Source organism: Callospermophilus lateralis, chromosome 2 (assembly GCF_048772815.1).
Source record: "Callospermophilus lateralis isolate mCalLat2 chromosome 2, mCalLat2.hap1, whole genome shotgun sequence".
Classification (NCBI taxonomy): Eukaryota; Metazoa; Chordata; class Mammalia; order Rodentia; family Sciuridae; genus Callospermophilus; species Callospermophilus lateralis.
Genome location: NC_135306.1, coordinates 146,826,269 through 146,847,971, shown reverse-complemented (window position 1 = coordinate 146,847,971; position 21,703 = coordinate 146,826,269). Strand labels below are relative to the sequence as shown.

Here is a 21,703-nt window from a genome sequence, read left to right as displayed (position 1 = left end):
AAAGTCTTCCAAAATAAAAACCATAATAATCATATAAGATGTTTTAGAAAAATAGATGCTATGGCCTGGCCCCATAAAGTTTGATGTAGTATGGCTGGGTTAAGGTCAAAATTTATACCTGGTACATGCCTATAATCCCAGCAGCTCAAGAGACTGAGGCAGGAGGATAGTGAGTTCAATGACAGCCTCAGCAAAAACAAGGCACTAAGCAACTCAGCAAGAGTTGGGAAAATACAAAACAGGGCTGGAGATGTGGCTCAGTGGTCGAGTGTCTCTGTGTAACCCCCAATAAAAGAAGTAAGGTGTCCTCTTCTCCATGCTTCAAGACAATGGGTACATTTCCAGGTTATCAAATTTCTTTTTACTATGTTATAATTGTTTACTGGTATGTCTTCCCCAGAAGCCAGAATGTCCCTCAAATATTGAACCCAATTTTCCATCTCTACAATCCAACAGTGCCCTATATAGTATCTAATTTATAATATACTGAATATTTTCATTAATAAAGCTTGTACAGGTGTATGTGTGTGTATATACACACATACATTGCCTTTAAGGAGTTTAGTAATACAGATGAAATTCAAGGTCCTTCACAATCAACATCCACTTGCCTTACAATCTAAGCCACCACATCTAGACACAACCTACATTCAAATTATACCTCAGAAATCTGTTCTCCTGGACTTTCCAAGGTGTGTGTGTGTGTGTGTGTGTGTGTGTGGTGTTAGGGATTGAACCTGGGTCTCACACATGTGCCATACCACTGAAATATACAATCCAGGCCATCAAATAGTCTTAGTTACATACATTTACACACACACACACACACACACACACACACACACACACAGAGACCATCATGATTCCTGTCAGTGATTTCTCTCTTCTGACTGATAAAAATATTACTCATCTTTTGCAGCAGGCCCTGTATTCAATCCTCAGCACCAACACCAAAAAAAAAAAAAAAAAAAACAACTTACTCAATTTTAAAGTCAGATTCAGATGCATTTATTTGTATAATTCATCTAAACCCACCATTAGCAAACCAACTGTTCCTTACTCTTGTTTTTGAGCAAAAGAAATCAATTAAGCAAGGACAGTTTTGTTAATCTAGATTGACTCTCTGGGTAGTGTAGTTTTTATCAATTTCTTCCAGTTTCACTTCCTAAATTTGCCTTTGCTTTTCCTCCCAGCCCTGACCCAAAGAGAGCATCTACTATCTCACTTCTTAAGTATACCTTCCCACTCCAACTGCCAGTTTAAAAATTATACCCCTGCAGCCACCTCATACTCTAATCAAGCCCTCCCTGGATTTCCAGGTCCTTCAGTCAATGGCTTTGTTGAATGTAACTCCTTTCAGGCCCACAGCTCAGGAGTATGCCAGAAAGGCTTTATCAACCTTACAGGCTTTTCTCCACGTCTTAGTCTTTCACTGTTTGGAGAATTCTCAGGGCTATAGCTTCATTTTCAAAAGGATTCCAACTTACTAATAATTTAAAATCTGTTGAAATCTAATGTTTTAAACTTTTATCACATTCCAGCCTAAGTTATCCTACTGTACTTAAAAAAAAAAAAAAAAAAAAAAAACTTCAATGACAGGAAATTTACAATTTCAAAAGATAGCTTTGTCTATCTTGTCTGCTCATTTAAAGAATTCTCACATACATTAAGTTCTATCTATCTCATACTGCATCTCAATTTTCTATTTGCCTCTCCTTTCACTCTCCTCCTTGGCAGACAGACTATGAACTCCTTAAGGATAAAGTTCATATTTTATGTATTTCTCAATCCCCAATTCCAGGCCTGGCACAGAACAGGCAACCAATAAAGATTTGTTGGACAAACTTGGTGAAATAGAAGAACAAGTGAATAAACAAAGTAAAATAATCACTTCCATCTGTTAGTCCAAAAATCCCATTTCTCAGAGCTAGTCACAAAAGTCTATTACCTCTCCCCCAGATAGAACTTTAGATACTTGAAATAAGCTTTCAAGATCTCCAAAATCTATTCTGAATGCTAAACTTTTCTAGTATACCTTCAAACTACACCCCCAGAACACAATTCTGTACTTTCTTGATCACTGTCCTTTGAATTTATTTGAACTCAGGGTTTGTACATTACTTTCCAGTTTCCCTGCAGCTGGCCAAGTAGCCCTTTCCTATAATTGCTCCACAGTCTTTCCTGTCTTTACACTCACAATCTCCTCCCTGGTCATTTTGTTCATCTATGCTCAGCACAATGATTAGCACATTTTAAAACTTGTTTACAGGAAAACAGGTCCTGAAAGGAGAAGAAAAAACACTCAACTCTTGAATGAGGATAGCAAACACATCTTAAGTCTTCTAACAATCCTTATAAGCAACAGGCTTGGAAGGATGAGAAACCAATGCCTTCTGATAAGATGCAGTATAAAGCTAGACCCGACAACATTTATAATGAAAGTGTAGATGGAAGTCTTCTATCCATTCCAAACAATGAACAGACAACAGAGAGAAAGACAGACTGGACCACATTTAACCAATGCCCCAGAGATTCAGGGAACCTAATAATTTATGAGAAAAATATTATACTGAAGTAATTAATTATTAATCATTGAATGACTAATAAATGCAGGATCATTGTGAAATTTCAAAAGGGCCACCAGTAGGGTAATATGTAAAAAGATGACTATATAAAAGCAGAAGATCTGGGTTTAAGTCCTGGCTTTGTTATTTATTACAGAAGTCTCAACACCTACAAGATGCTATTTGATTTCCCACTATGCTATCTCTAGACTTTACACTGGTCAAGGGGCAACTAAGGAGGGATAGTAACTTGTGTCTCTTTTGAGCACACTATAAAAAGCCTAGGTACAATGTTAAAACATAAAGAAAAGAAAGAATACACTTTTCAGGTAGCCACCATATGTAAGCAACTTTACATACTGAATAAAAGTGGATAGGAATTTAGGGAAGGAGTGTGTTCACTGACAACTACCTCTTTGCATTTTATAACTCTGGATTCCACAGCCACTGTTATTAAACAGAATAAGGAAATCAAAGATTTTAAAATGTACCTAACATCAAAGTCAGAAGCAACCTTAGAGATAGATCATCTAATGAAAACACTTCATATTCAAGGTAGAATTATTAAGGTCCAAAGAATAGGAAGAAATTCACTAAGATCACACAGCATTTTAAAGATAGATAGAACCATCTCTAAACAAATAAAAATGTTACTCATCTTTTACTCATTCTTCACAGAAAAACTCAATTTTTTTTTTCAGTATTGGAAATTCAGGACCCCATGCATGCTAGGCAAGGATTTTTCTATTAAGCTATACCCCCAACCCTTCCAACCTCATCTTTAAACTCTCTCCCAAAGGATTTTCCAACTATACTGTTCTTGAGGTAATTTTAGCCCGTATGTACATACTTTTTCTGATATGAATTCTGCTACTTCTGATTTACGTCTGGGTCAGTCAAATATAGGCAATGGGAAATATAAAAATATAATAAGCATGTGTGGGTTGAACTTGATTAATATTTACCAAATGTTTAACATGAGCTAAATTCCATAAAAGGTAAATGAACTTATGCTTCTCAAACTAAAAAAAAAAATACCATAAATGTGGGTATTGTGACTAAAGACATGTGAAAGTTATGTACACCTTTGATGCATTTCCAGATTTTGCATTTGAGTACTGTTCAAATCAATAAAATTTAAAAAAAACCTTTTTCTTTTTTTTTTTTTTTTTAGTTGTAGAGACACAATACCTTTATTTATTTATTTTTATGTGGTGCTGAGGATCAAACCCAGTGCCCCACACCTGCTAGCTGCTAGGCAAGGGTTTTACCACTGAGCTATAGCCCCAGCTCCTCAAATCAATAAACTTTTACTGAATATTTACATTTAAGGTGCTATGTTGGAAACCAGGAATAAATAAATAGATAATGAATAAATTAATGAACAAATAAATAAATGAATAAGATATGACCCAACCCTGGAGGCTTTCACAGTCTAGTAAGCCAAGAAGCAGGACCCAGAAAACCACAATGCCAGGCCAATTATGAACAATGCTGTAGAACAGTAAAATGTTCAAGCACAGAAATGAAAGACTAAATTGAACTGGGATAATCAGTGAAGTTTCACAAAAAGTGGTATTTAAGTACAGCAACTTAACTAATAAATAGGTCAGCCTAGAAGTCTCCAACTCTTGACGATCAGGTTTGGACTATTATTCCCTGTGAGCTTTTAAAACACCAATGCTGAAGTACTTAGAAGAAAGTGTACTAATACCTGCAATTTACTTTGAAATGCATTTTTTAAAAAAGATTAATAGATGAGTGCAAGGATGTGATATAACTTAATACATGAGTTAATGTTTAAGATATAATTGATGCGATAAAGTGCAGTCATGCATTGCTTAACAATAGGGATATGTCCTAGAAATGTGTCCCTGTGTGAATATCACAGGGTATACTTACACAAACCTAGATGGTATGGGTCAATCACTCATGGTTTCTTACCATAATTGAGAGACATGGTAGGGCTGGGATGTGCTTAGTAGTAGAGTGCTTGTCTAGCAGGTGTAAAGCTGGTTTAGATTCCCAGCACCACAAAAAGAGAGAGAGTGACACATGTGATAAACTCAAGATGTATAAGGCTGCTGCCAGCACAACCTAGCATATTATTTTACAGTAAACTTATTTTTATAAGTATAAGTACACTCTAAAATAATAGGGAAAAATGTATAGCAAATACATAAACTATAGTTGTTTATTATCATTAACAAATATAATGTACTACACATAATTACTTTGTTGACCAAAATGTCATTCATTATGCAATACATGAGTGTGTATTAAAATGTGAATGGTAGCAGAATCTAGGTGGTGGGTACACAAATATTCACTATAAACCCCCTTCAATGTTCGAAATTTTTCCTAATATAATGTTGGTAGGAAAGACACTAATGCTTGGGCTGGATCTGGATCTTAAGTGTCTGATTTAATTGGTCTGGGATAGATCCAGTCATTAGTATCATACCTAGCCCAAAGAAAACAGGTAATAAATACATAAATAATATTGATGCAGAAAGAAGATGGCAAATGCATCCTAGAGAATAGAAGAATATGAATGTGAGAGTACAGTATGGTAGAATGCAACATAAAGGCTAACTACAGTGAAAAACTGAAAAAGTGGGACATAGTATATCACCACGGGCCTTTTATGTACTGTACCACACATAGCATGGGTCAGAAAAAATGATCTTGTCTAAGATATTCTAGAGCTGGGCATTAAATGCCCAATCTCAAAAATAATAGATGACATTGTTGATTAAAAAACAAGGCTGTGGAGAGACAACAATAAGAGAAAAGAGGTGAGCCTGGAGAAAGACACCAGTTGCTATCCATCGGTACTGAGGACTCTGAGCCTTGAGCTCACAGCATGGGACAGGGAGTTAGGACAGACCTCAAAACTTCCTAACAGAGTTGCTAAAATTCTAAGAAACTGTTTTCCTAGAGAATTTCCTTGATTAATTACCTTTACAACTAAGATTTCAGTCATCATTTGGAGCTCATATTTTAATAATCACTAACATCAGATCCACTTTGAAGTTTACAGAACACTTGGAAATCTATTTAGCTGGTATCATTTTTCTCATTCATTAAAACAAATATTTATCATCTACTGTTTGCCAGGCTAGACTAGGTGCAGGGAATAAAACAGTGAGCAAATATGAAGAAGCAAAGTTTCAGAGATGCTGCCAGTCACCCAGGGCCACACACCAAGTGGGCATCTGAGGCAGGGACCTGAAATGATGTCTACATGGCAACAGAACACTATACCATACATCACTGCTGCCTCGAAAGGCAAAGAAGTAGACTAGATCACTTCTAATATCACTAGGTAATTTCTCAGGCCATTATTTAAAATGAAAGAGGGAAAGGAAAAAGAAGAAATGAGACCTACTGTACATACTAATCACATTTCTTACTTTGAACAACCCAGGACAGCTACAACTGGCACGACCAACGCTCCTCCCAGAACTAGGAAGTATTATATGCCCTTGACGCCTGGTTATGAGAATCTGATCTTTAATTAATCTGTGCCAAGAGGTTTTCTTTGGCAGGAGACTGGAATGCCGCAGCCTTGAATTTGCTGAGGGATGTCCTTCTAACACGTCAAAGACATCCCCACTATGCAGCCTCCAGCCACTTGCTCTGCTTTAGCAACAAGAAAATAACTGCTGGGGCAGCAGAGAAGAAAATCGTAGATTGTTTCTGGGCTTTCAGAAAAGCTACTTTAATTTCTCCTCCTCAATTGCCTCTTATGTAAAATACAAACTAGGCTAAACTATTTTATAGAGTTATGAGAATTCAAAAGCCTACATACACACACACACACACACACACACACACACACACACACAGCACCAGCATGCTGCTTGGCACAAAATAGATATCCAATAAATATCTGTTCCCTTCCCCACCTATTCTAGGTTCATCTGTACTATTCCCTAGAATAGGAGGTGGCCATCAGTATGTGGTCATGCTTTCATGCTCCCGTCTTTCCCTTACTGCTCTATCTGCATAATTGTCCCAACTTGTTTGCCAAGCAAGCTCCTTCTCATCCTTCAAGGCCCCCCAACTTGACTCACTTTCTCCATGAAACCTCTGCAGAAGCCCCTTCCTCATTTCCTCAAAATTTAAGAGCACTTTATATTTCTATGGAGCAATCTCCAAATTTCATCTTATTGGCCATAATTTATGACCTCACCAGGCTATGAATAACTCAAGGGATGAAGTTGAGTCTATTTAATCTCTATGTCCCCAGGGTCCACCCAGCACAGATATGGCACACAACAGGTAATTAACAACAGTTTATCTTCTAAGGCAGCCTGTTTTTTCATGGAAAAAAACAAAGGAGCTGGAAGGATCCTAAAGAATCAGCCAGTTCCAAACCTTTTTTTATGAGAATCTGAAACCCATAGGGTATATAATTTATCTAAGATCACTAAAAGAAATATTGATAAAGGTATAACTAGTCTCTGATTATTCTGATTCTCTTAGAAACATTCTTTTCACATTAACTGTAATTTAAGATAGAGAGAGCAAAGGGCTATACCTGGGAGGCTTACAGAATTAGAGAAATGTGAGAGAGAACAAAGTGGGATGGAAAGGGCTGAGAGATTTGGAGTGAGAGATTTAAATTCACATAGGTTGGCCCAATCCTATATACCCACCCCTCCCACAAACACCACTTTCTCACTTTTAACATCCCTGCAGATAGTAACTAGAGTACTTGCAGAAAATAGTACTTACATGTCTTATAATCCTCTCCATTCTATCTTGGGAAATTCATGACCAGTAGCCCCAGTTGAGTTGTTCCCAACAGTTAAGGCAAAAAATTTCAAATTTAAGCTAGGTGTGGTGGCATGTGGGACTCTTATTCTGCTGTCTCCTAGATGTTTGAACTTCCAGCCAATCTCTGCCTGAACATGTCCTATAATTCCCACACTGCTACATGTTGCCTCAAAGGAATAATTTCTCTTGAAGTGGTGATAACCACAGCATGAAAATGGGCCACCTTCCTTCTTTTAAAAATAATCAGGACTAAGCCAATCAATCCTCCTGTGACTGTTTATGTCAGTCATCCATGATCACTCAAACTCTCATCCCCAGCTTTCTCTGTAGAGCCTCTGTTCAGACGAAATTTGCTAACTCTTCCCTGACCCTGGAACTCTTTTCACTATTTCCTTTGGAACTTCCTATTTGTCACTGGCTAACTCCCCTTTGACTTCTTGCCTTAAAAGAACCTGGCTATCACTTGAAAAGACTTCTTTAGTAGCCCTCTCAATTGCAGGCTATCTTCTCTCTCTCAGTCATGCCACAAACTTTGTACTTAATTTTAGGTGCCATTTGCAAATGATGTCTTTACCTTCCTCTTATAAAAACTTTTATTTTCCTTTGAGTAGCCCACTGACTGCTACCATACTTCTTTGCTGCTTATATTTCCTTGTCACTCCCACTCAAAGGCTTTAAGTTCCTGGCTCAATCTTTCTGTACCAGTCTAGTTATCACTCTAGCTGACTTTAACAGCCACAATGACAATACCACTTCATTCATCAATACCACTTCATTTTCTGACCCTAGGCCCAACTTAGCCAATCACATCCTGGACCTGATCACCAACATGTGCATCAACTCCAATATCACAAATTAATTTTATATATATATATATATATTTTTTTTTTTTCCAAATGCAGCAGCTCACTTGCTAAGAACTATTATAATTCCTAGATTTCATTTTGAGTTTTAATAAATTATCCATCAGTTGCCTCGCCATCATTTCTCTCTTTACCTCATCATAGTCTCTCAAAATTATTCAAACACAAAAAAACAAAAACAAATACTTGCCCTTCTCTCCCTTTCCAAAATTAAATTGGTAAATTTCAGTTTTAGGATAGCTGAACTCTGTGCTCTTTAAACTGTCTCTATACTGAAGCAGCCAGTGTCTTAGAGAACAAAACCTGGTTTCCTGCTTTCCCTTGAAAGTTGACTTCCTACATTACTTCCTATGACTTCCCACTCACCCTTCCCCTTAGCTGATGACCTTACTTTCAAGAAAAAAAGAAAAAAAAAACAGAAATTTTTGCAGGGAAACTGCATCTTACAGATCCAAATCTTTATGCCTCTCTGTACCTCTGTTCTCCTTCTCCCTCTAATTGTAACAAAGGTGTCCTTCCTCCCATCAAAAACCATTCTCTTGGGCTGGGGATATAGCTCAGTTGGTAGAGTGCTTGCACCACAAAAAAAAAAAAAAAAATCTCTTTTTCTCCCTGTGTTCCTTCATTTGCACTCCTTCTCACCTGGAATGATCTCTTTCAGTTATATCATGCTTTCTCTCTCTGTTAGATATATTCAGTCATTTGATAAATTTTGTCACTCAACAAGTATTTATTATAAATACACAACTTATCATTACTAATCTAGTTGAACAAGAAAAGATTTCTCTGCTCACTAGGTTTATGGTCTAGTAAGAGAAGTAAACAAAGATATGAACAAATAAATACATGATGTCAAGTCCATATGTATGTGTGAACACAGGGATGGCCTGATCAGGACAGGATTCTTTGAGGAAGTGACATGTAAGACCTAAATTAAATGAAACAACAAATCATAATAATATCTAGAAGAAGACATGAGAATATACTGGGCACCTAGAATAGCAAAAGGCCAGCGAGACTAAAGTTGAATGAACAAAGAGAAATGTTGTAAGAGACTGAGATTAGCGATACAGTCAGAGCTCAGATAATGCAGGGCCTCATAGGCAACAATAAGAAGTCTAGATAAGACTAGACAATAAGTAGCAAGTATAGGAAGACACTGAGGTATTTTTCTCTTTCCACATTTTTTATTGGTACATTATAACTGTACATAATGATGGGATTTGTTGTTACGTATTCATACATGCACACAATATAACAATATAATTTGGCCAATATCACTCCTTGGCACTTCCCCTCTCTATCCCCTCTGTTCATCCCTTGGTCCTTTAACTCTACAGATCTCCCTTTGATTTTTCATGAGATCCCTGCCCACCCACCTTTCTTTTCCTCTTTTCCTCTCTAGCTTCCACACGTGAGAGAAAATATACAACAAACATTTGAGTTTGGCTTATTTCACTCAACATAATGGTCTCAGATTTCATCTATTTTCCTGAAAATGACATAATTTCATTTTTCTTTATGGCTTTAAATTTGTGGTCTATTGTGTATTTATACCACATTTTCTTTATGCATTTATTTGCTGATGGACACCTAGGCTGGCTGGTTCCACAGTTTGGCTGCTGTGAATTGTGCTGCTATAAACATGGATATGCATGTATCACCTATAGTATGCTGACTTTAATTCTTTAGGGATAAACACCAAGGAGTAGTATAAGTGGGTTGTATGATGATTCCATTCCTAGTCTTTTGAGGAACCTCCATACTGATTTCCATAGTGGTTGTACTAATTTACAATTCCACCAAAAGACACTACAGGATTTTGAGCAGAGATCTGACATTCAACATAATTGCCTTCCCTTATCTTTCAAACACTTTCTTGACTTCTGGGGAAGCACATTCTCCTGGCTTTGCTTCCACTTTTCTGTCTACTCTTCTTTCCTTTGTAGACCCTCTTCCAGTTATCCTCACACATTTAAGGCTCAGAATCCCCTTTACTCTTACACTACACTCCCAAGATGCCCTCACCCATTCCCATAGCTTTACATTCCATAGGTATAGTGATGATGCCCATGTTCTCTTGCCAAACAGCTCTTTCAAACTAATAACTACCTATTAGACAACTCCACCCACATTGAGGTACTGGTGAGAAATGCAGGTGCAGTTGTCCAGTAGATGGTAAAACCTAACATGACCAAATGGAACTCCTGGTTTTCACAGTATCTGTCATTAGTTTTAATTATATTTGCTTTGTTATGACTCATCTCCCTCAATAGACAATAAGCTTTTACAAAGTAACAATTAAATCTCTTGTATTTACCAAATATACTTAGCAACTAAATAAAAGTTGGTAAAAGCAGGCACTCAGTAGACCCTAAGATTTACTAGACCCTGTCTCTTCCCTCAAAAAACTCACAAGCAAGGAGAAGAAGACACATAAATCACAATAACTACACCAAATATAAGTGTCACAAGGGCTGGGTTTATGGCTCAGTGGTACAGCACTTGCCTAACACATGTGAGACACACTGGATTCAATCCTCAGCACCACATAAAAAATAAATAAATAAAATAAAGGTATTTTTTTTAAAGTGCCAGTAATGAGTGTTGAGAAAAAGCACAAAGGTGCTAAATGAATCCAGACAAGGGGCCCTTAAAAGTCTAGGAGTCAAGGAAGACTTTCTTCAGAGGTGACTTGAGAGTTTATTTTTACAAGATAAGAATAACTATTAAAAATATAAATACAATTATTATTTCTTTTTTATATAATTACTTTTAAGTTTGATAATAACCTTTCAAGATAGATATATCTTCCATTTTATATATGAAGCTTAGAGAAACTAACATTCAGATAACTAGTAAACAGTAAAATTAGGATTTGAATTGAACTCAAATCTACTTTAATCTCTTCCCTATCTCTTTTTTTATGTTTGCTATATCACTGTCATTAAAAATAATATCTTTCATATTTGCCACTCAAAAAAAAGCACTCTTATATACCTCTTGGACTCCTTTTTTAAACATGGGCTCAATTATCAAGTCCTAAAACCTTCTATAGTACTTTTTCCCTTATTCATTGAAAACTGAGGCTCAGTTTTAGACAGTGGCATCACTAGGCTTTCAGGCTATAGCCTCTGAACATTTTTTTTCATTGCTTGAGAATGCATTCAGGAACATCCAAAAAACATCTGTATAGCACTTTACTCTTTGCACACTCTATGCACATACATGGTTGATAACATGATGTAAGTGTATTGATATCACCATTAGAGCAGACTTGAGTTTGGATCCCAGCTTTGCCACTGACTTGCTGAATTTAAAGTTCCCTCCTCTACATTATCACAGCCCCCTTGAGATTCCCTCTACAAAACTTATCACATGAGCTTCCACAATCCTTGACCTGAATTTGAAAGTAGTACTGAGATCAATTTCCACTTTTGTATCCCCAATACTAGTATAATTAGTATAAAGATGATGTTTCATAGAATGAATGGGTGCCACATTGAAACATACACATTCCACATTCCACACAGTGAGTGCCAATAAAACAGCAGTCTTGTCATTCTTATCTGCTTCCACTCTCACCCCTCACTTTGGGGCCACTGCTTAAGAAAAATTTGCAGAATAAAAATATAAACAAGCCCAAATAGCCAGTCTTAAGAGTAGAGAGAATGAACTTATATGGTCCCCTTTCCAAACCTATAATCCTTCCTTATATGCCCACCCCATCCACCCAGGTGCCCATGTCACCTTCTTCGTCAAAAAACCACTGTGTTCTCCTCCAGGACTGCTCCTTCTCTTCTCTCTCCAGCACCCCTGCTACCTCCTTTTCTCCCTTGACTCACAGGTCAACCTCCTTTCCTCCAAGTCACAGTTCTTCTAAACTGCCAAAGAATCAATGGTCATTTCCAAGTCAGTTATCTCAAAGGGAATTTTAGCCTCTGCCCAGTCCTACCTGACACTCTTGCTCACCTCCAACTCCAGCTTTGAAAAGCTGCCCACTTCCAATCTTGCTTCTTCCCCATTGTCCACCTGCTGCCCTCCACACTTCAAGGGAAGAAGGTGGGGAACAAATCCATAAAGATGTGTCATGCACAAGGCAAAGCATGGGGGCAGTAAAGAGAGACAGACATTTGGGGAAGATAAAATTTAGGTGAAAGCTAAAAGCAGGGGGTTGGGTAGAAAACAAGGAATGTTTGGACCTCACAAACACCACAGCTAAGGACCTATATAAGCAACCTATATAATGAGAAACTGTAACCAAAAATTCTAAGAGGAAAAGAGAAGAAAGTCTAAACAAGAGGCAGAGGACCCAAGAGAAAAAAAGCTTATGAAGGTGGAGAGATGAGAAAAGGAAAACAAGAGGAGAGCAGAAAGAAGGGAATAAGAGAGGTGGATAGGTGGGGGCAGGGACAGGAAAAATGACCAGGAGGAGAAAGAAAGAAAAGGAAAGAGAGATAGAAGAGTCACAGAAAAACTGGGAAAAGAAAGGAGGTTCAAAATTATCAAGCAGGTTAGTATCAGGCCTGACATGAGTTTCCTGGTGCCAAATAATAAAGAAGGGAAGAATTATAGTGATCTAGACATTACCCAGTCTCAAGGTCTGTCATTTACTTAGCAAAATAGAGTGCTCTAGAGAAGGCAGCCTAGTTTAAAGCAGCTTTATATCTAATTATTGAAGAATTGGCCAGGTCAAAGAAAAAACATTAACATACTTTGACCTGTTTTTTCTCAACGCCACCTCCCTACCCATAACATACCTACAGTCAACCCTAATATAAGCATTGGCATTCTCAGCCTCTGTCTTGCCCCTGAACTCACTGGGTTCTAAACAGACCATCAAGATGCCATACAAAAGGCTGGATGAAAGACAGGATACCAGTGTCTGCCTGTACCAAGTTCACCTAGGTCTCCCACAGTGTTGGGGGACATCTGTACAACCTATTCAAACCCTTTAACTAAATCACCTTTCCAAAAGACTGACAGCCTGGGAAAGCCAGAGTTCCAAACAGAATGTCATGCCCTTCGTTGCAGATAAGGAAACTGAGGTTCACAGAGGCCGCCAGAACAGGACCAGCACCCAGGTCTCCCATCTCCCAGCTCCCTCCACTTCTTATCAGAAAACAATGCCCACAGGCCTGGGTCCCAGCAAGCAGGCTGTCAGCCAAGGCAAGGAAAGCATCAGCCTGGCCACCAAGCAGAGGAGTCCTTACAAAGGAGTGGGCCCCCTAAAGAGGAACAGTTCCCCAAAAGCCCAGCTTCCCCTTCACACCCTCCCTGGCCAGAGCTCTGATTCCAGTGAAGGCCTAGCCCTGGGTGGGCTCAAGTGAAGGTACCACCCTCCGCCCTTTCTTTCATTAAGGGTCCCTTAAGATAAGGGGAATGTAATACTCCCCCAACATCTCCACTCCCGGAAGCCAGCAGAGACCCGATCAGAGCACAGCCCAGCTGGGCAAACCGCAGGCAGGGCCGGCATTACCTGGTGCGGAGAGCCGGCCCCGGCATCTCTGGCGATTGTTTCTGTCGCAGAGCCGCACCTCTCCCTCTAGCCGCCCAGCGGTGCGCACAAAGCCCGGGCTCCACTAGCTCGCTTGATTTGTCTGGGCCGGGCTCTGGCAACGCAGCCGCCCAGCTCCCGAGGTGCAGCACGCTCGCGCCCTCGCAGGCAGCAGCAGAACAGGCGCCCCGGCGGTTTGACGAAGGAAGGGACAAGGGGCGGGGAAGGAGGGAGGGAGGAGGCGGGAGGAGGCCGCCGCTTCTCCTTTCTGCAAAGTGCTGAGGGTGGTGACGGCTCCCTTCCCACGTCTTGCCTCTTCTCCCCCGCCTTCTCTGGTAGGAGGTAATTTCTCTCTAGGGCCAAGCTTTCCAAGGCCTGCCAGAGTCCTGGGTGAGCCCCAGAGTCAAGGAAAAAGAACCAGAGCTCCTCGGTGCCTTAGTTTCTGCAGCTGGCACAGAGGAGTCTTCTAGACCTCAAATCAGATTCAGAACTCTTTATCACAGTAAGCCTCCGGAAAGAGATGCAGATTCACCTTATCCCCCTACTCTATTCTCCTAAAAATGATGTCCCAGGAAAAGGCTGGGTGGGCTCTCATAAATGCTTGTAGGCAAAAAAACAACAACAACAACAACAACAAAACACCTCAATAGCTACCTAGTCATTAAGAGCTATATTGTGTACCATATGCTTTATAAAACTCACATCTACCTTATAAAGGAGGCACTATATAAAATCACGTATGTCAAAATGAGGTCAAGGAAAATGTAGTCTCATACAACATTTCTATAGCACCTAATTGTGTATCAGGCATGCAGATGGAAACTGAGCTGAATAACACACTACAGATTATTCACCAACACACTACAGATCAGACACCCCTAATGGGTGTCTCCCAAAAACTGAAAAAAAAAAAAAAAAAACACATTCACACTTTGTCAAATGCTCCTTAGGAGGCAGTATTACTTAATTATTCACCCCTCTTACCCAACCCACCCTTGCTCTTGAAAGACAAGGCAGGAGTCAGGTTACACAGATTATCTCTTCCAGGTCATAATTGGGAGTTCAGATTTCATTCCCCTTTTCAACAGGAAGACTTTAGAAGGTTTTTAAGCAGAATGACAAGATCTAATATTTTAAAAAGATCACTGACTGATCCATGGAGAAGGGGACATGAAAACAACTTAGTATATTCCTACAGAGCTCAGGTGACAGAAAATAATTTAGCCTAATGTAAAATAAGATGAAAACATAACCTCATTCTAAAGATATAGCTTAGCAGAAACAGCAGCAGAATGGGTATAAGACAGAATGAAATAAGAGAGAGCAGTGACTTAACCAAGATCAAACATCTGGTAAATGATTAAAGTATCCATGCCCTGGTCTGACTCCTAAACCTATGCTTAATTTATTTCTCTTGCTTATTTATTTATGTCTGCCATGCTGTTTTACATGAGATCACTGTGTTACATGAGACCTCTATTAACTGCAATCTCTCTCTCTTTACTGCCTGGCAAAGAACAGGTAACCAGCATTATGCCTGATTTTTATGGTATGAATCAATCTTCTTGACAGACATCTACAGTTTCATTCAGTTTGCCCAAATTAGTCTAACTGAAGAAGATGTTAGGGAAGAACTCCATGAATAAAGAAGGAACTTTTAAAAGTATTTATTCACCCTTCTTAGGCCCTGAGGACATGTGCTGTTCCAACCAACAGAGATCTCAAATTTAGTAGACGAAATTTCTTGAAGACACCTAGATTGACACAATAATAAAGATGAGGAGATCAACTACATTCTGAGAACTCAGTGTCAAAAGTGCTTTTTCTGTTATTCACTCTATAAATTGGAATGAAAGATAGTATAAGACCTTCACTTTACACTGTCTTTCATACCCATTTACAGAATAAATAACAGAAAAAGTTCTCTGACTTGGACACAGTTTTTCAAACTAAACTATCAATAATCACACCATGTCATCTTATTCAACTTTCCACCCCATGTGGCATCCTCTTATAGACGGTCATCCAGGCTTTGCTGGAATATACACAGGAACAGGGAGATCACTTTCCACTAGCATTATAAAAATAAATAAACAAATCATCTAAACACAGATTTTTTTCAGAAAAATTAACTCAAAATGGATCATAGGACTACATATAAAATGCAGCACTATAAAATGTCTCAAAGATAACACGGGAGAAAATCTGGATAACCTCGAATTTAGCAACAACGTTTTAGATATAATATCAAAAATATGATCCTTGGAAGAAAAAATTGACAAGTTAGATTTGATAACAATTTACAACTTCTGTTTTGCAAAAAATAAGGTTATGAGAATGAAAAGACAAGGTACAAACCAGGAGAAAATATTTGCAAAACACATCTAATAAAGAACTTGTATCCATATTATAAAAAGAATTATTTTAAGATTCTTTTTATTGTTTTTTTAAGTAATTACATATATATTTTTATGCAGTGCTAAAAATAATTGAACCCATGATAGGCAAGCATTCTGCTACAGGCTACAGCCCTAGCCCCCAAATTATACAAAGAATTCCTAAAACTGAACAATAAGAAAACAAATACCCAATAAAAAGAATGGTCTACATAAAGATCTGAACAAATACCTCACCAAAGAATATATACACATGACAAATAAGCATGTAAATAAATACTCAACATAGTAAGTAAGTCATTAGGGAGCTGCAAATTAGAACAACAATGTGATATCACCACATACCTATTAAAATGACCAAAATCCAAAATATTGACAACACCAAATGATTATGTGACATGGAACAGCAAGAATACTCATTCACTGCTAATAGAAATGGAAATGGACTCCAATTTGAAAGATGATTTGGCAGTTTCTTACATAACAAAATATACTTACTAAATAATCCAGCAATTGCACTTCTAGATATTTAACCCAAATAAGATAGAAACTATGTTTATATAAAAAGTGGCCCATCAATATTTATGGCACCTTTATTCATAATTGCCAAAAACTAGAGGCAACCAAGATGTTCTTCAATAGGTGAGTGAATAAACTGTGGTAAGTCCATACAATGGAATATGCAATAAAAAGAAACTATCGCCACACAGAAAGGCATGGAAAATTCTTAAATGTAGAATGTTATGTGAAAGAAGCCAATTTGAAAAATGGATTAGGGATGAAAAGGTAAAGTACAGGACATTTTAGAATGATGAAAATATTCTGTATTATACTATAATGGTGGATTATGCATTTGTCAAAATGCACAGAACTATACAACACAGGGAATAAACTATAATATAAACTACAGACTCTGATCAATAATAACATATTAATATTGGTTCATTAATACTATACTATTGCAACATGTTGATTAAAGGAAATCAGAAGATGTACAGAGATCTCTGTATGTTCTGCTCAATTGTTTTGTAAACCCAGAACTCCTCTGAAAAACAGTCAATTAAAATAAAATAAATAAAGGGAAAATATCAAGTGAAAAAAAGGATAAGATGAAGGTTACTTTCTTTTATTAGATTCATTAGACATAAAGCTACTCTGTCAAATTGCTATAAACATTTCTAAATACCTCACAATTTCTATGCTTATCGCACTGCAGATTGGGAAGTTAGAGTTTTAGGGACACCTCCACTAAACAGAGTCCTCTTTTAATGATTCTAAATGTCTAGTATCCCTAAGAGGAACATAAAACTCTGAGACTGTTCTAACCCCAGCATAATATAGTAGGACAATCACCTCCTTTAATTATACTTAGTATTTCCAATAATTCAGTCTGCAGCTGCACTGGATTTTTAACCACTGCAGTGGCTTTTTCTGACATTGAGCAAAACTACCATTTTCATAAGAATAGCATCATGCTAAGTTTCCTTAGTCTGCTCATATGTTGCCATTTCTTTGACCCATAAAATGCAGAGCTTTACTCTCATCCTCTTAAATTTCACCTTGCTGGCTTTAGCCCATCTATTCAAACTCTTACCCTCTCCCTCTGCCAACTAGCATATTAGTTCTCCCTTCTAAACTCTGTCACCTGCAAATCTAGTAAGTATTCTTCAAGTACTTATTAAACATTTATCATGTGCTCTTCTCTGTCCTAAGTTTTGGGAATTAAAGATCTCCAAAAAATGACCTATACCTCCAGGAAATCACCACTAATAGGGGAGGTTGGTATATATTAAACTACAAAGTGCTACCCTAGAAAACTGAATAGAATAAACAGGATGAGGTAAAAGAAGCAAAAATATATCTATGGAAGGCAAAATTAATATTGTCAAAATGACCATACTACCAAAAGTAATATACAGATTCAATGGAATCTCCATCAAATACTAATGACACTCTTCAAAGAACTGGAAAAAACAATCTTTAAATTATTTGGAAGATCAATGTCAGATTATTAAAAACTACTGACTAAAAGATATAATGAAAGAAAATTTTGAAATGAAGGATAATGTAGATATAAAATATACAGTGTCTAGGTGCAGGCAAAGAACTGCTTGAAGGAAAAATTATACATAAGAAGGGGGGAATATACATATAGGGCAATTATGTGTGTGTATATATATATATATATATATATATATATATATATATATATACATACATACATACATACACATATAGGGCAATTATTTAAACTACTTCACAAAGCTAAAAAAGAACAATTAGGGCTGGGGATGTGGCTCAAGTGGTAGCGCGCTCGCCTGACATGTGTGCAGCCCGGGTTCGATCCTCAGCACCACATACAAACAAAGATGTTTTGTCCACCAAAAACTAAAAAATAAATATTAAAAAAAAAAATCTCTCTCTCTCTTCCCCCCCCTCTCTCTTACTCTCTCTTTAAAAAAAAAAAGAACAATTAAAGCCAAAGTAAGTACAATAAAATAAACAATCATGTAAAATCACAAATTCATAAAATTGATAATAAACAAGGAAAATTAAAATCTACAACTAATTTTTAAAAATATTTTGAAAATTAATAAACTCTAGCAGAAAGGATAGATGTCCTTAATATTCAGGAGTAAAAGAGGGAAGTAGTATAACAGTTATGGAGAATTAGAAATGTAAGTTTCTGGGCATGTTGGTACACAGCTGTAATTTCAGCAACTATGAAGGCTGAGGCAGGAGGACCCCAAGTTCCAGGTAGCCTCAGCAACTGAGTTAGCCCCTCAGCAACTTAACAAGACTCTCAATAAGTAAGTAAATAAACTTATTTACTTTTCTAAATATTTCCTTTCTTACATACCCCTGGGGATGTAGCTGTATGGTAAAAGCACTCCTGGTTTCCATTTCCTGTGTAAAGAAAGAAAGAAAGGAAGGCAGGAAGGAAGAAAGAAAGAATTTTTTAAAAATAAATAAATAAATATGATGAACAACTGTATTGAAATTAATCTAAAAATTCTCATGAAATGGACATTTTAAAAATAATATGTTACTCAAGCTAATTCAAAATAAAATCATCAGAATAAAAAAAAATATTTGGAAGAATAAGAGATCCAAAATAGCCAAAGCAATCCTGAGCATGATAACCATACTTGATCTCAAATTATACCACAAGTTATAGTAACAAAAACAACATGGTATTGGCATCAAAATAGACATGAAGACCAGTGGAAAAGAAGAGAGGACACAGAGGAAAAAAACCCACATATTTATAATCATCTGATATTTGACAAACATGCCAAAAAATATGTTGCGAGTAAAGATAGCCTTTTTAACAAATGGTTCTGGAAAAACTGGATATCCCTATGTAAAAGAATGAAACTAGATCCCTATCTTTCACACTGCACAGAAAATCAAATCAAAATGGATCAAAGATTTAGGCATTAGACCAGAGATTTTGCAACTGCTCAAAGCAATCATATGATCAATACTCCAACATACAGGTGCAGGTATCAACTTCCTTAACAAGACCCCTGATGCTCAAGAAATAAAAAACTCAAATCAATAAGAGGGGAAGCATTAAATTAAAAAGCTTCTACACAGCAAAGGAAACAAGAATGTAAAGACAGCCTACAGAGTGGGAAAAAAATCTTTGCCAGCTGCTCCTCTGACAGAGGATTAGTATCCAGAATATAAAAAGAACTTCAGCAACTATGAAGGCTGAGGCAAGAGGACCTGCCTCAGTGTTAAGTTTTCAAAAAACTTAACACCAAAATTAAATAAACAAATAAAAAGGGCTAGGGATGGGGCTCAGTGGTTAAGTGTATCTGGGTTCAATGGTGGGTAACAAAAAGAAAAAGGAAAAATATTGTTGCCAACAAATATATGAAAAAAAAGTTCAATATCTCTAGTAATTGGGGAAATGCAAATAAAAACTACTCTAAAATTTTAATCTCATTCCAGTCAGAATGGCAATTATTATGAACACAAATAATAGTAAATGCTGAGGAGGATGCAGGAGAAAAGGTATATGCATACATTGTTGGAGGGACTGCAAATCAGTACAACCATTCTGGTAGGCAACATGGAGATTCCTCAAAAAAAGCTGGGAATGCAACCATCATATGACCCAGCTATTCCACTCCTTGGTATTATCCAAAAGAACTAAAATCGGCATACTATAGGGATACAAGCACTTCAAAGTTTATAGCAGCACAATTCACAATAGAAAAATTATGGAATCAGCCCAAATGCCTTTCAATAAATGAATGGATTAAGAAAATATGGTATATATGCAAATGGAGTTTTATTGGGTCATAAAGAAGAATGAAATTATGGCAGGCTGGGGTTCTAGCTCAGTGATAGAGTACTTGCCTAGCACAAGAGGCACTGGGTTTAATCCTCAGCACCATATAAAAATCAATAAAATAAAGATATTGTGTCCATCTACAACTAAAGATTTTTTTAATAAATTATTGCATTTTCCAGTAAATCGAAGAAAATGGAGAACATCATGCCAAGCTAGTAAGCCAGACTCAGAAAATTCGGATTGTTTTCTTTCATATGTAGAACCAAGAACAAAATAAGGGAAAGAAGGCAGATGTGGGGTGAGGAGATCTGATGCCATACAGAAGGGAAGATCAATGGAACAGAAGGAAGAGATGGGGGAGCAGGAAAGGGGAGGAAATATGGGATGGATTTAACAAAATCACATTATATGCATATATAAATATAACACAGGGAATTTTACCTTTGTGTATATGTAGAAAATACCAATCAAAAATAAATAAATGAGTGAAAGGAAGAGCAGTAGATAGAGGAAGGAGAATAGGGGATAGGAAGAGGGGAGGGAAATGTGGGAAAACAGGGATTGAAATCAAATACCATGCATGCATACTTTTGTCAAAATAAACCCAACTATGATGTATAACTATAATTAGAAAGAAAAAAAAGACCTCACCCTCAAAAAAAAAAAACCTATCACACAGTGTTAGGCAGGACCACAGATACCTTCAGCAGGAAAGATCAAATTGAGACATATTCTATTTTAGATTTCAGTTCTGAAAATCCAAATGCTGGTTTAGTTATAAAAGGCTTCCCCCCGCCCACCCCTCCCCTCACATTCTCATTCTCTTTCTCCCCCAATCATGGGTGCTGCTATAGGAAACTTGGCTAAATTTGGCTCCCTCTGATAAAACACAAGACTTATGAAATTGAGACATACTGGTAAGATGCCAGCAATTTTATTTATTACTTAAGGCTAACAGCTTATAATCAAGGAAGGAACTACTAGCTAAAGCAATGAAAAAGCATAATCAAATAAGGTAACAGAAGGGACTTTAGAGATGAAGCCACACATTCAAAGAAATTAAATTTTAGAGATAACAACTGACTTGCTAGAAATTATACAAAGAAATTAAATTTTAGAGTTAACAATTGACTCGCTAAAAATTTTACAAGTTAATTTGTCTTAAGTGCAACAACTCCTTGCATTTATATAATACTTTGGCTTACAAAGTAAATAATTCACATATTACTCTTACTAGCCATGGACTCTGGCCAGTAGTCTTTTGTTTGTGGAATCTTCTGAGGCCTAAGTAG

The 21,703-nt window shown here is 37.2% G+C and overlaps 1 protein-coding gene across 4 annotated transcripts in view; it reads right to left on the bottom strand.

Moving 5' to 3' along the window:
• Window positions 1–21,703, bottom strand: part of Pak1 (p21 (RAC1) activated kinase 1) — a 149,154-nt gene that overhangs the window by 72,510 nt on the left and 54,941 nt on the right. For 2 of the 4 annotated variants that reach the window (XM_076843939.2, XM_076843941.2), the window contains exon 1: window positions 13,692–13,865. The exons of the other annotated variants lie outside the window; for them this stretch is intronic. The gene's annotated coding sequence lies outside the window, so the exon portion shown is untranslated. Of the gene's footprint in view, window positions 1–13,691; window positions 13,866–21,703 lie in introns of those variants that run through there. 4 annotated transcript variants of the gene reach the window in all.